Source organism: Phyllobates terribilis, unplaced genomic scaffold (genome assembly GCF_046119375.1).
Source record: "Phyllobates terribilis strain yellow unplaced genomic scaffold, ASM4611937v1 Scaffold_7__3_contigs__length_470593459, whole genome shotgun sequence".
In the NCBI taxonomy this organism is placed as follows: domain Eukaryota; kingdom Metazoa; phylum Chordata; class Amphibia; order Anura; family Dendrobatidae; genus Phyllobates; species Phyllobates terribilis.
Window position 1 is genome coordinate 95,904,890 of NW_027362767.1, and position 15,305 is coordinate 95,920,194.

Below are 15,305 nucleotides of genomic sequence, written 5' to 3' on the forward strand. Positions count from 1 at the left end.
GATGTATTCATTGTAGCGTCGGCGTCTCTGCCTCATGCTAGGCAGGGATGCCGTTCCCCACACCTCTCCGCTCCGTGCCCGGCGTCTTCCTCCCGCTCTGCTGGCAGCGCGCGCTGCTTCCCGGTCACTGTGCTTCGCGCGCGCTCCCTCTCTCTTAAAGGGGCCGCGCGCGCCGTCCTAAGGAGTCCCCGGCCAATGGCCGGAGGACCTCACCATATATAAGGCACCTCCTCCAAAATGGAGGTGCCCGAGCAATGTTGTTGCAAAGCCTATCAACTCTGCTTCAGCCCTCAGGTCCCGTTACCAGATACCTGCCAGTTACCTGCCAGAATCCTGCTTGATTCCTGCCTGATACCTGTCTATCTGCTTGCATTCCTGCGGTCTGACAGTCTGCCTACCAGCACCTGCCAGTCTGTCTATGGATCAGTCTGCCCGCTCACCTGGGAGCGCCCACCTGCTACCTGCCTGCTAGCCTACCTGGAGGCTCTGCCGTCACTTGCTGTGACCACCTGCCTGTCCGGAGACTCTTGCCCACTCACCTGGGAGCGCTCACCTGCTACCCTCCTGCTAGCCTACCTAGAGGCTCTGCCGTCACTTGCTGTGACCACCTGCCTGTCCAGAGACTCTTGCCCGCTCACCTGGGAGCGCTCACCTGTTACCTGCCTGCTAGCCTACCTGGAGGCTCTGCTGTCACTTGCCGTGACCACCCGCCTGTCAAGAGACTGTTCCAGTCACTTGCCGTGTCCATTCTGTCCTTCTATCCTGAGACTGTTCTTGTCACCTGCCGTGTCTACCTTCCCGCCTTCCCTGGGAACCACCTGCCTCCTTACAAAGACTGCCCCTTTGTATAATAGCTCAGAGGTTCCACCTCCCAGACCCTTTACATTCATATACGGTTATAAGTTCTGATCCTGTATGTGTGCAACAATCCATAAGTTGTCAGGTGATTTTCTAAATGGCTGTGTTAACTTGTCAGAAGGCATAATACTTATTAAGAGTAATCTAGTGATTTTTTTTTTCTTTTTTTCTATTTTCCCCTCTATTAGAAAATAGTAATGTGTATGCAGAGAAAATACTTCCCATTTTCCATCTTCTGCCATTTCCAGCTCTACAACATCATGTGACCTCGTATGTGACTTGTCTAATTACACAGTGTCTGCTGTATGGAGCGGAAGTCACTTTTTCAATTTTCTCAGTGTATAGTCATGGCCAAAAGTATTGAGAATGAGACAAATAGTAATTTTTCCAAAGTTTACTGCTTCATTTTTTGTAATGGCAATTTGCATATACTCCTGAATGTCAAAGAGTGATCAGCTTAACAGCAATTACTGTACTTGCAAAGTCAATATTTGCCCAGAAAATGAACTTTAACCCCCAAAACACATTTCAACATCATTGCAGTCCTGCCTTAAAAGGAGCAGCTAACATCGTTTTAGTGATTGATCCATTAACACAGGTGTGGGTGTTGATGAGGACAGGGCTGGCGATCAATCAGTCATGATTAAGTAAGAATGACATCACTGGACACTTTAAAAGGAGGCTGGTTCTTGGTATCATTGTTTCTCTTCAGTTAACCATGGTTATCTCTAAAGAAACACGTGCAGCCATCATTGCACTGCACAAAAATGGCCTAACAGGGAAGAGTATCGCAGCTACAAAGATTGCAACTCAGTCAACAATCTATCGCATCATCAAGAACTTCAAGGAGAGAGCTTCCATTATTGTCAAAAAGGCTCCAGGGCGCCCAAGAAAGACCAGCAAGCGCCAGGACCGTATCTTAAAACTGTTTCAGCTACGGGATCGGACTACCAGCAGTGCCGAGCTTGCTCAGGAATGGCAGCAGGCTGGTGTGAGTGCTTCTGCACGCACTGTGAGGCGGAGACTCTTTGAGCAAGGGCTGGTTTCAAGGAGGGCAGCAAAGAAGCCACTTCTCTCCAGAAAAAACATCAGGGACCGACTGATATTCTGCAAAAGGTACAGGGAGTGGACTGCTGAGGACTGGGGCAAAGTCATTTTCTCTGATGAATCCCCTTTTCGATTGTTTGGGACATCTGGAAAACAGCTTATTCGGACAAGAAGAGGTGAGCGCTACCACCAGTCTTGTCTCATGCCAACTGTAAAGCATCCTGAAACCATTCATGTGTGGGGTTGCTTCTCAGCCAAGGGAATCGGCTCACTCACAGTCTTGCCTAAAAACACAGCCATGAATAAAGAATGGTACCAGAATGTCCTCCAAGAGCAACTTCTCCCAACCGTCCAAGAGCAGTTTGGCGCCCAACAATGCCTTTTCCAGCATGATGGAGCACCTTGCCATAAAGCAAAGGTGATAACTAAATGGCTCATGGAACAAAACATAAAGATTTTGGGTCCATGGCCTGGAAACTCCCCAGATCTTAATCCCATTGAGAACTTGTGGTCAATCATCAAGAGACGGGTGGACAAACAAAAACCAACAAATTCTGGCAAAATGCAAGCATTGATTATGCAAGAATGGACTGCTATCAGTCAGGATTTGGTCCAAAAGTTGATTGAGAGCATGCCAGGGAGAATTACAGAGGTCTTGAAGAAGAAGGGGCAACACTGCAAATATTGACTTGCTGCATTAACTCATTCTAACTGTCAATATAACCTATTGGTACTCATAATATGATTGCAATTATATTTCTGTATGTGATATAAACATCAGACAAACACTAATAAAAACCAGAGGCCAGCAGATCATGTGAAAATATAATTTTGGTGTCATTCTCAAAACTTTTGGCCATGACTGTAAGTCTATGAGACTCAAAATGAGGCTCTCTAGCTTCATTCTGAGTCTCATAGATTTACATTGAGAAAGTGACCCCTGGTTCTCAGAGAAGACACTGTTGCTGTGCCTTTGGGGTGGTGTGGCCTGGGGCCGTGAGGACTTTACCTTTAAGCATGGATGCTGACCAGGGAACCTAGGTCGCTCCCCTTGCTGACATGTTGTCGATGTGGTGGTTGTCGCTGCACGGCCCTACACCTCACAGGTTCACTGTGACGTGGCAGTGGTATTTATGCATTCTGATCAAAATGTTAATTAAGAACCTTATCAAATTTGCTTAGCCGCATAGATCAATGGATAATTTTTGGATGTGCGGTCCATGTTTTTTTTCTACATTAGGTAACATATATTTTTTACACAAGCCTATACTGTATGCTTCCAGTTCAAATCCAAAATATGCATGGGTACACTTCCATATTTAAATATATACATGTATATAAAATAAATTATTGAGATATATATATCGACTTCTATATACAGTATATCTCCACAATATACTTACATACTTACTGGTAATGAATGTATGTGTTGTACTGTAGATGTTGTACCAGTGCAATAGTTATTTATACCAGTATAAGCAACCAAGTTTTTTTTGGGATACTTTTGAATCCTCTGGAAATATTTAACCGGCCATTTCCTTCTCACTTAGATCATATTATGCCTTGAACTTCTCCTTTTCTCCTAAATTGGCCCCACATGCTATAGCCTAAACATTTCATCTGACTTTTTTTTTTATTTAATTGCTTAAATATCAATTTGTGTGTGTATGACAAGGGAGCAGCATACTCTGATACAAACAGAATATAAAAAATATTAATACCACAGTCGCCATCGCGTAGTAAGTTATCCCACAAATTACATTTAATCACCTGGGCACATAATTTACTGGGACATTCTCCAAAATACTAAAATGATATGTTCTGAGTCCCCTATTTTTCCTTGCCCATAAAATCATAATGGAGGATTGATTTAATCCCTTCCCAACATAGGAGTTAATGCGATGTCCTGTGTTGGGTCACAATGTATGCAGCAGACTCAAGAGCTGGGCCCACACTATACCAGGCAGATGCTGGCTGTGTTATACTGCCGGCATCTGCCTTTAATTGCAATAAAATTCTGATTTATCAAAGTGTAATATTAATTAACCGAATTGGTTACACCATAAAGAGTACATTGAAACTCCAGAATTGCTTGATCTTCGCAACTTTGCCAAAATCTAATATATATAATTGTCTTATCCCGTCTGTCTGTCTGTATGTCTGTCTGTATGTCTGTCTGTGTGTCTGTCTGTGTGTCTGTCTGTGTGTCTGTCTGTGTGTCTGTCTGTCCAGGAAATCCCACGTCGCTGATTGGTCAGGCCGCGGCCAATCAGCGATGCGGGATTTGAGAACAAGATGTCGGCCGTTAGCGGCTTACCCTCACCCGCTCAACCTCACACCCTCAGACGCTCACGCTCTGACGCTCACGCTCTGACGCTCAAGCTCTGACGCTCTGACGCTCACGCTCTGACGCTCACGCTCGGACGCTCACGCTCTGATGCTCACGCTCACGCTCTGACGCTCACGCTCTGACACTCACGTTCACGCTCTGATGCTCACGCTCTGGCGCTCACGCTCTGACGCTCACGCTCTGAAGCTCACGCTCTGACGCTCACGCTCGGACGCTCATGCTCTGACGCTCACACTCACGCTCTGACGCTCACGCTCGGACGCTCCCGCTCTGACGCTCCCGCTCGGACGCTTCCGCTCGGACGCTCACGCTCTGACGCTCACGCTCGGACGCTCACGTTCACGCTCTGACGCTCACGCTCTGACACTCACGCTCTGGCGCTCAGGCGCTCACGCTCTCGCTCTAACGCTCACGCTCTGACGCTCACGCTCTGACGCTCACGCTCTGGCGCTCACGCTCACGCTCTAACGCTCACGCTCTGGCGCTCACGCTCTGACGCTCACGCTCTCACGCTCTGACGCTCACGCTCTCACGCTCTGAAGCTCACGCGCTCACACTCTGATGCTCACACTCTGACGCTCACACTCACGCTCTGACGCTCACACTCTGACGCTCACGCTCTGACACTCACGCTCTAACGCTCGGACGCTCACGCTCTGACGCTCACGCTAGGATGCTCACGCTCTGACGCTCACGCTCGGACGCTCACGCTCGGACGCTCACGTTCACGCTCTGACGCTCACGCTCTGGCGCTCACACTCTGGCGCTCACGCTCAGGCGCTCACGCTCTGACGCTCACGCTCTCGCTCTAGCGCTCACGCTCTGACGCTCACGCTCTGAAGCTCACGCTCTGACGCTCACGCTCTGATGCTCACGCTCACGCTCTGACGCTCACGCTCTGACGCTCACGCTCGGACGCTCACGCTGACGCTCTGACGCTCACGCTCGGACGCTCACGTTCACGCTCTGACGCTCACACGCTCACGCTCGGACGCTCACGCTCTGACGCTCACGCTCTGGCGCTCACGCTCTGACGCTCACGCTCGGACGCTCACGCTGACGCTCTGACGCTCACGCTCGGACGCTCACGTTCACGCTCTGACGCTCACACGCTCACGCTCGGACGCTCACGTTCACGCTCTCACGCTCATGCTCTGACGCTCACGCTCACGCTCTGGCGCTCACGCTCTGGCGCTCACGCTCGGACGCTCACGTTCACGCTCTGACGCTCACACGCTCACGCTCTGACGCTCACGCTCTGACGCTCATGCTCACGCTCTGATGCTCTGACGCTCAAGCTCTGACGCTCGCGCTCTGACGCTCACGCTCTGATGCCCACGCTCACGCTCTGACGCTCACGCTCTGAAGCTCACGCTCTGATGCTCTGACGCTCACGCTCGGACGCTCACGTTCACGCTCTGACGCTTACGCTCACGCTCTGAAGCTCACGCTCTGACGCTCACACTCACGCTCTGACACTCACGCTCTGACGCTCACGCTCTGACGCTCGGACACTCACGCTCTGACACTCACGCTCACGCTCTGACGCTCACGCTATGACGCTCACGCTAGGATGCTCACGCTCTGACGCTCACGCTGACGCTCATGCTCACACGCTCACGCTCTGACGCTCACGCTCTGACGCTCCCGTTCACTCTCTGACGCTCACGCTCTGACGCTCACGCTCTGAAGCTCACGCTCTGACACTCACGCTCTGACGCTCACGCTCGGATGCTCACGCTGACGCTCACGCTGACGCTCTGACGCTCACGCTCTGACGCTCACGCTCTGATGCTCGGACGCTCACGCTCTGATGCTCGGACGCTCACGCTCTGACGCTCACGCTCTGACGCTCGGACGCTCACGCTCGGACGCTCACGCTCTGACGCTCACGCTGACGCTCTGACGCTCACGCTCGGACGCTCACGCTCTGACGCTCACGCTCTGGCGCTCACATGCTCACGCTCGGACGCTCACGCTCTGACGCTCACGCTCAGACTCTGACGCTCACGCTCTGATGCTCACGCTCACGCTCTGACGCTCACGCTCGGACGCTCACGCTCGGAAGCTCACGTTCACGCTCTGACGCTCACACGCTCACGCTATGACGCTCACGCTCTGACGCTCAAGCTCTGATGCTCTGACGCTCATGCTCACGCTCTGATGCTCTGACGCTCTGACGCTCAAGCTCTGACGCTCACGCTCTGACGCTCACGCTCACGCTCTGACGCTCACGCTCTGAAGCTCACGCTCTGATGCTCTGACGTTCACGCTCGGACGCTCACGTTCACGCTCTGACGCTCACGCTCGGACGCTCACGTTCACGCTCTGACGCTCACGCTCTGACGCTCTGGCGCTCACGCTCTGACGCTCACATGCTCACGCTCTGACGCTCACGCTCTGACGCTCACGCTCTGACGCTCATGCTCAGACTCTGACGCTCACGCTCTGTGGCTCACGCTCACGCTCTGACGCTCACGCTCTGGCGCTCACGCTCACGCTCTGATGCTCACATGCTCACGCTCTGACACTCACGCTCTGACGCTCACGCTAGGATGCTCACGCTCTGACGCTCACGCTCTGACACTCACGCTCACGCTCTGACGCTCACGCTCTGACACTCACGCTCTGACGCTCACGCTAGGATGCTCACGCTCTGACGCTCACGCTAGGATGCTCACGCTAGGATGCTCACGCTCGGACGCTCACGCTGACGCTCACACGCTCACGCTCTGACGCTCACGCTCTGAAGCTCACGCTCTGACGCTCACACTCACGCTCTGACGCTGACGCTCTGACGCTCACGCTGACGCTCTGACGCTCACGCTCACACTCGGACGCTCACGTTCACGCTCTGACGCTCTCGCTCGGACGCTCACGTTCACGCTCGGACGCTCACGCTCGGACGCTCACGCTATGAAGCTCACGTTCACGCTCTGACGCTCTGGCGCTCACGCTCTGGCGCTCACGCTCTGACGCTCACGCTCTGACGCTCACGTTCACGCTCTGACGCTCACGCTCTGACGCTCTGGCGCTCACGCTCACGCTCTGACGCTCACATGCTCACGCTCTGACGCTCATGCTCAGGCTCTGACGCTCACACTCACGCTCTGACGCTCACGCTCTGACGCTCGGACGCTCACGCTCGGATGCTCACGCTCTGACGCTCGGACGCTCACGTTCGGACGCTCACGTTCACGCTCTGACGCTCACGCTGACGCTCTGACTCTCACGCTCACGCTCTGACGCTCACGCTTTGGCGCTCACGCTCTGACGCTCACATGCTCACGCTCGGACGTTCACGCTCGGACGCTCACGCTCGGACGCTCACGCTCTGACGCTCACACGCTCACGCTCTGACGCTCACACGCTCACGCTCACGTTCACGCTCTGACGCTCACACTCAGACTCTGACGCTCACGCTCTGATGCTCACGCTCACGCTCTGACGCTCACGTTCACGCTCTGACGCTCACACGCTCACGTTCTGACGCTCACGCTCTGACGCTCAAGCTCTGATGCTCATGCTCACGCTCTGACGCTCAAGCTCTGACGCCCACGCTCACGCTCTGACGCTCACGCTCTGATGCTCTGACGCTCACGCTCGGACGCTCACGTTCACGCTCTGACGCTCACGCTCGGACGCTCACGTTCACGCTCTGACGCTCACGCTCTGACGCTCTGGCGCTCACGCTCTGACGTTCACATGCTCACGCTCTGACGCTCATGCTCAGACTCTGACGCTCACGCTCTGACGCTCATGCTCGGACGCTCACGCTGGGACGCTCACGCTCGGATGCTCACGTTCACGCTCTGACGCTCACACGCTCACGCTCTGACGCTCACGCTCTGATGCTCTGACGCTCAAGCTCTGACGCTCACGCTCTGATGCTCTGACGCTCACGCTCTGATGCTCTGACGCTCACGCTCTGACGCTCGCGCTCTGACGCTCACGCTCACACGCTCACGCTCTGACGCTCAAGCTCTGACGCTCACGCTCAGACTCTGACGCTTACGCTCTGACGCTCACGCTCGGACGCTCATGCTCACGCTCTGACGCTTACACTCACGCTCTGACGCTCACGCTCTGAAGCTCACGCTCTGACGCTCTGATGCTCGGACGCTCACGCTCTGACGGTCACGCTCTGATGCTCACGCTCGGACGCTCACGCTCGGACGCTCACGCTTTGACGCTCACGCTCGGAAGCTCACGTTCACGCTCTGATGCTCACACGCTCACGCTCTGACGCTCACGCTCTGACGCTCAGCTCTGATGCTCTGACGCTCATGCTCACGCTCTGATGCTCTGACGCTCGCGCTCTGACGCTCACGCTCTGACGCTCATGCTCAGACTATGACGCTCACGCTCGGACGCTCACGTTCGGACGCTCACGCTCTGACGCTCGGATGCTCACGTTCACGCTCTGACGCTCACACGCTCTGACGCTCACGCTCTGACGCTCACGCTCTGATGCTCTGACGCTCATGCTCTGACGCTCAAGCTCTGATGCTGACGCTCACGCTCTGATGCTCTGACGCTCACGCTCTGACACTCGCACTCTGACGCTCAGGCTCTGACGCTCAGGCTCTGACGCTCACGCTCGGACGCTCACGCTCGGATGCTCACGCTCTGACGCTCACGTTCACGCTCTGACGCTCACGCTCTGAGGCTTACGCTCACGCTCTGATGCTCACGCTTGGACGGTCACGCTCTGACGCTCACGCTCTGATGCTCATGCTCGGACGCTCACGCTCGGACGCTCACGCTCTGATGCTCACGCTCTGACGCTCACGTTCACGCTCTGAGGCTTACGCTCACGCTTTGATGCTCACTCTCACGCTTGGACGCTCACGCTTGGATGGTCACGCTCGGACGCTCACGCTCGGACGCTCACGCTCAGACCCTCACGCTCAGACGCTCACGCTCGGACGTTCACACTGACGCTCACGCTCACGCTCTGACGCTCACGCTCTGACGCTCACGCTCGGACACTCACGCTCTGACGCTCACGCTCGGACGCTCACGCTCACGCTCTGACGCTCACGCTCGGACGCACTGACGCTCGGACGCTCATGCTCGGACGCTCACGCTCGGACACTCACGCTCAGACGCTCACCCTCACACGCTCACCCTCACATGCTCACACCCTCACATTCTCACCCTCCCATGCTCACCCGCTCCCACGCTCACCCTCCCACGCTCACCCGCTCCCACGCTCACCCTGTGCTAGCCGGACCCTCACATGCTCACACCCTCACATTCTCACCCTCCCATGCTCACCCGCTCCCACGCTCACCCTCCCACGCTCACCCGCTCCCACGCTCACCCTGTGCTAGCCGGTCATCTCCCGGCTGCTCGCAGCAGAAGTACCCAGACCGGCGGCCTCGCTCCCCGGTCCTCCAAAATTCATTAGGGGCCCCAGGGGGATACATTGGGGGGTTAATTTAAAGTAGTGCGCAAAACATTTAAACACTGCTTTGCTGATTAGTTGCGCCCGGTCGGCCGCATACATATTCTGGAATACCCGATGCGTTAGAATCGGGCCACCATCTAGTATGTAATAAGAAGCGATCAAATGCCATATATACCTTAAAAGGATATCAATAAAAACGTCAGCTTGCCTCACAAAAACCAACTCCTTGCATAGCTCTATCAACTTAAATATGAAAATGTTACGGATTTTGGAAAATGGCAACAATTTTTTTTTTATAAATTGAAAACTTTTTTCACCACTTAAAGGGAATCTGTCAGTAGGATCAACCCTCCTAAGCCGTCTATATGGGCATGCCGGTCATAGGAAGCTGAATAAAATGATACCTTGATATCTGCGATCTGATGTCTTATTCCAAAGAAATCCATGTTTTTCCTAAAATATAAATGAGCTGCTAAGATCTATGGGCCGGACATAGATCTCCCAGAGAATCTGCCTCCAGGGCTTATTTTAAATGAATGGGGATGTTACCAGTGTAGTGTGTAATGGCTTATACTTTGCTCTCATAATCACACACAGCTCTGTAGTGAGATCAGACCTTTTTGCAATTGGGTTTCATAACAAATTTTACACCTATTGCTGTTTGGCTTTTACTGACATTAAGGCTGTGTGCCCACAATGCGTTTTTCAAGTGTTTTTGCTGCGGAATTTCCACAGCGGAAATGTGGCACCCCAGGAGTCCGGTTGCCACAGTGGCATTGCCTTCCTCACAAGGGGGTGACGCCATGCCTGGAAGCAAGGAGGGGTCCCCTAATCAGGTTTTGCTAGCATGCAACACTTTCCTGGCTCCAGACCAGCAAGGGGGGCTCCTCCCCTTAGCAACTGGATCTGGAGGCGGGGTTAGTTAGTGTGAGGAGAGCAGAGAGGAGTTTAAGTCAGGACGTCGACGAGGAAAGACCTGGGGAGTGGAGCTGCACGGCAGTTCACCCCAGAGGAGAGAAGCGCAGAAGAATCGGACACCAGAGTCCGAGATTGTGGGGCACTGAAGGCCCAGCAGCAGAAACCAGAGGGCAGGAGACTGCAGGTCTCCTGGCCCCATCAGACGCCCGGAGGCTCAGCAGCACATAGGGCCCAGCACCGCCACGTGGGAGCGACACTCCAAGAAGGCCCGAGCTGCCTGCCATACGGGTGAGCACAAAGACGTTTTACTCAGGGACGAGGGCCGCAGCACAGCTATAAGCAGCAGGGCCAAAGATATAGCGCAAACGGAAGACCTACAACTCCACCTGGTGAGGTGGATTCCCAACTTGCTTCCAGGCCGCCCGGACCTCTACTACCAGCTAGTACCCGTGCCCCGGTCTGCCTAACCACCGCAAGTAAAGATAACAGGAAACCGCCATTAAGTTGTGGACTGATTGTTAACTGCGCCATACTCTGCACTACACTATAACAGCAACGTCTACACTGCCCTGGAGCTAAGCTCTACCTGTGGAGAGCTAAACCAACTCTGCTGCATTAACAGCTCCAGAGGTCCTGCTCCGCAGCGGCGGCTCCCTTTAGCCGCATACCACAGGTGGCGTCATGAACTGTATATAAAAACTATAAATCCCCTGTAAATATCTCCTTTTATTGACCGCCCTGGGTCACTGCCACTGTGACATCTCCCCTAGCAACGACCGGCCCGGCACAGAGTACCCCACGGCTCAGGGGGCGCGCCAACTTGGCGTCACGAACAGGATTCACGAAGCCCGGTATAACCCGGTCCTGTGTGCCATAGACTGTACTGAACTGTGTTATCACGTCATTTGCCATCAGCCGAGGGGACGCAGGAGGCCCCGATCCGGAACCGCCGGGTAAGCGATCCTTCCGCCTGCAGAGCACCGTACTGGTACGTCAGCAGACGCCCAGGACCTGGCTGAGGTTCACTAGGGGGGAGGAGGTTTCCCAACCGAGGAGAGGATTCAGCCGCGGCCACCACCACTATAATGCCGTTATCAATGCCGTATATACCAGGGGTGGCGTGGTTGCCCCAGTACTCAGGGGAGTCGCACACCCTGAACGACTTTGAGGAGAGATTGCGCAGTTTGTTTAAAGTGTACCCCCTGTCTGAGGAGCAAAAAGTCAGCATCCTCATAGGCCAGCTAATCGGTGCAGCCCAGAGAGAGGTGAAGTCCTGGCCAGGCAGGGACAAAGGCAATGTTAAGGAAATACTGGCCAGGTTGAAGGATACCTTTGACACCCGCACAGCAGCAGAAATTAAAATGAAGTTCTACGGGTGCAAACAAAGGGTGCAGGACAGTGTACGGGACTATGCTCTAAATCTGCAGGAGGCGCTGCGGGCCATTAAACAGGTGGATCCAGACAGTGTGTGAGACGAAGACAGATTGCTAACTGAGCAGTTTATTGAGGGGCTCCTGTCTAACGCTCACCGGACACAGCTGCGCATTATGGCTCTGCAAAACCCTGATCTGGACTTTGCGCAATTTAAAGACCGAGCCATCCGGGCGCTGCGAGAACCAACCCCAGGTGGCACTGCATCCCTCCGGCGTCCAGATATCACATATCACCAGGAGGCGGCGTCCTTTTCCCCAGCACCTGTGGAGGCTGACGCGCAGACTCTAGACAATGACCCGTCCGCAGACCTACGCCTTCAGGTCCAGGAGCTGACCAAAAGTGTGGCTACACTAACTAAAACCGTGCAGGCCATGCAAGTGTCTCCAAAGGAAAAGATCCAGCTGGCTTCCAGTCCAGATGACGTCCCGTGGCGACGACAGAGAAGAATTCCACCGACCAGAGGTAAGAACAGCGATTGCTACGACCAGGACGGACAACCCATCTGCCGCCGCTGTCAAAAGGCCGGGCACTACCAAGATTCTGTAATTAAAACGAGCAATCCCTGGGGCAGAGGGCCAACCCCCAGGAGTAAGACGACCAGGCCCACAAAGCTGGCGAGAGAAGTACGTGGGAGGACTGTCGTGCTTGATGGCATCCCGATGAACATATTGCTGGACACTGGTTCCCAGGTGACAACGATGCCATATATCCTTTATAAACAATACTGGGCTGATTCAGACATTACCCGCCGTCCAGATGAACATCTTAGTATCTATGCCAGCAATGGTCAGCCCTTGCCTCAGGTGGGGTATAAAGAGGTGACCATAAAAGTTGGCAGAGTTGAACTGCCATCACAAGGAATGATTATTGTTGATATTGATCGCCGAGAAAGTCATCCTATGATAACTATAGGCACCAATATGATAGAGAATTGTCTTGGGGAAATTATTCTTATCTTGCAGCCGGTCGCAGAGACTGCCAGTTCCAGTCAGCAGCGAGTTCTGCAGAAGGAAATCAGAGCCCTGATGAAAAGACAACAGGTAGAGCTGTCTGGTGGAGAAGTCGGCAGTGTCAGGATGAGTGATCCATTCCCCATTGCAATGCCCCCTAGGAGTGAAATGTTAATATGGTGTCGGGCAGCAATCGGTCTCAGGGGTCAAGATTACCAGGCCCTGGTAGAACCCGTGTACTCTGATAGTAGGCCCACCATCTTGACAGCCAGGGGGATAGTCGATGTCCGCAAGGGGAGAGTACCGATACGCATCCTGAATTGTGGGGAGAAAGAGGTCCATTTACCCAGGTATGCCACCCTTGCTAAGCTATTCACTGTCAGTAACCGGAATAAAGACCGTGGAACCCTTGCCTCCATCCAAACCGGCGGAGGATAATGGCTCCAAGGGGCAGATGGAGGATTGGTGTCAGAAGCTACAAGTGGGCACGGACTCTACCCCTTTGCACTAAAAGCATGGAGTATACCGGGTGGTCCAAGAATATGAGCGAGTCTTCAGCAAACATCCACTAGACTTTGGGCAGGTAAAAGGGGTCCAACATCATATCCCCACAGGAGATCATCCGCCAATTAAAGAGAGGTACCGGCCTGTACCCCCAGCTCACTATCAATGTGCCAAAGGAATGTTACGGGAGATGAAGGAGGCTGGGGTGATCAGAGATAGTTGTAGCCCCTGGGCAGCTTCATTAGTTCTCGTCAGAAAGAAAGATGGTACAATGAGGATGTGTGTTGGTTACGGGCAGATTAACTGCATTACACACAAGGACGCCTACCCATTATCCAGAATTGAGGAATCATTAGCTGCACTAAGATCTGCATTACCCCCGAAGGTATCCATATGATTTAAACCTATATTTAAGTTTACAACAAATGGAAAAGCCTAGGCATCATTGTGTTTTGGCTAGTGAAACCCTTGTAGAAAGAGATCCAGAAGCTGTGTTTTATGAGACAGAACAGTACAGCTCAAACTAGTGATCTTGGGGGTCCCAAGAGGGGCCACCAATGATACATTTATCACCTATCCTGTGGATCATAGGTTGCTCGGTAGGTGGTGTTGCAAGTCAGGTTACCACCATTTTATAGTAAATCCCTCACATATTACAACATCACTTAGTTGATCACTTTGAGCCTGGTTCATCAAGACCGGCGGTATTCACATCAGTCTTGATGAGGGGCTGCGGTGGAGTCAGAGGTTCCTGATTCATTAAGAGGAGTCAAAGACTGGAGTACAATATGTGGTGTAAATTATAAAAAAAAACAGTCATAAATTACACATGCCTGCGTTGCCATGTCCAATCCAAATTCAACCATTTTGGTGGGGCTGGCTGAAATTGGCAAAAGTCGCAAAAAATTTTCTCAGCCTCATGTTGTGCAAACTTTGCAGCTTTTTAAAGTGTTTTACTCCAGATTTTGGGGCGAAAGAATAAATGAATCTTTTCGTAAAGCTAAAATATATTTCTAGAGTCTGTCATGATCACAGTAAATGTATGTTCACACCACCTCTTTTTCCCAAGGTCAAAAACATCCATTTTCAAGCTGAAAATGCTTTAGAAATCACTCCATTTCTCTAGAGGATCTTTTATTAAGTATTTTATTGGTTGTTTCATGAGTGCTTTTTTGACTTCCCCCCCCCCCCAGTGCTTTTTGAGCGCCTTTTTATTGAATTTTTCCAGATCTTTTTTTTTAAATCCATTAAACAATAAAGAAAATGGCAGCATTTTTGAAGCAAAACTGCTGATAAAGCGCTCAAGAAGACTTTGGGGCTTCATCAAGACACACACACCACTTAATGAATTCGGCAACTCTTCCGAGTGGAGTGTCCTTCCGTGTGCAGAGCCAGAAATAGTATTCCAGTCAGTGACTGGAGTAGCTTTTCTGCCGTACAAAATGCCTGCAGTTTTGATTAATTGGACGAGCGGGCGTTGTCACTCTCCAACTCCTCCACAGGTTTACCGATTTCGAATGAAGTAATTCAAACTGGTGTGAAAACTCAAAGTCCCAAAATTTTAATGCAACTCTCAAAACTTTTTAAGCTACTTTTCTGTTGTAAAATCTTTGATAAATTGGCCCCATTGACTCCTATTGTAAAATATAGAGCGTTTACCCAGGGAAAAGCCTGAAGAATGGTTGGGACAATTTTTTTGTAACCACTTGACGACTCTGAAACCCTTAAGCATTTAGAAGACGTTCAACAGCCTGAATGTATGACCATCTAGTTGTTATCCCATACAAATTAATAACCCATTCTTTTGTTTGTTCTGTTAGCACTTTTTCCA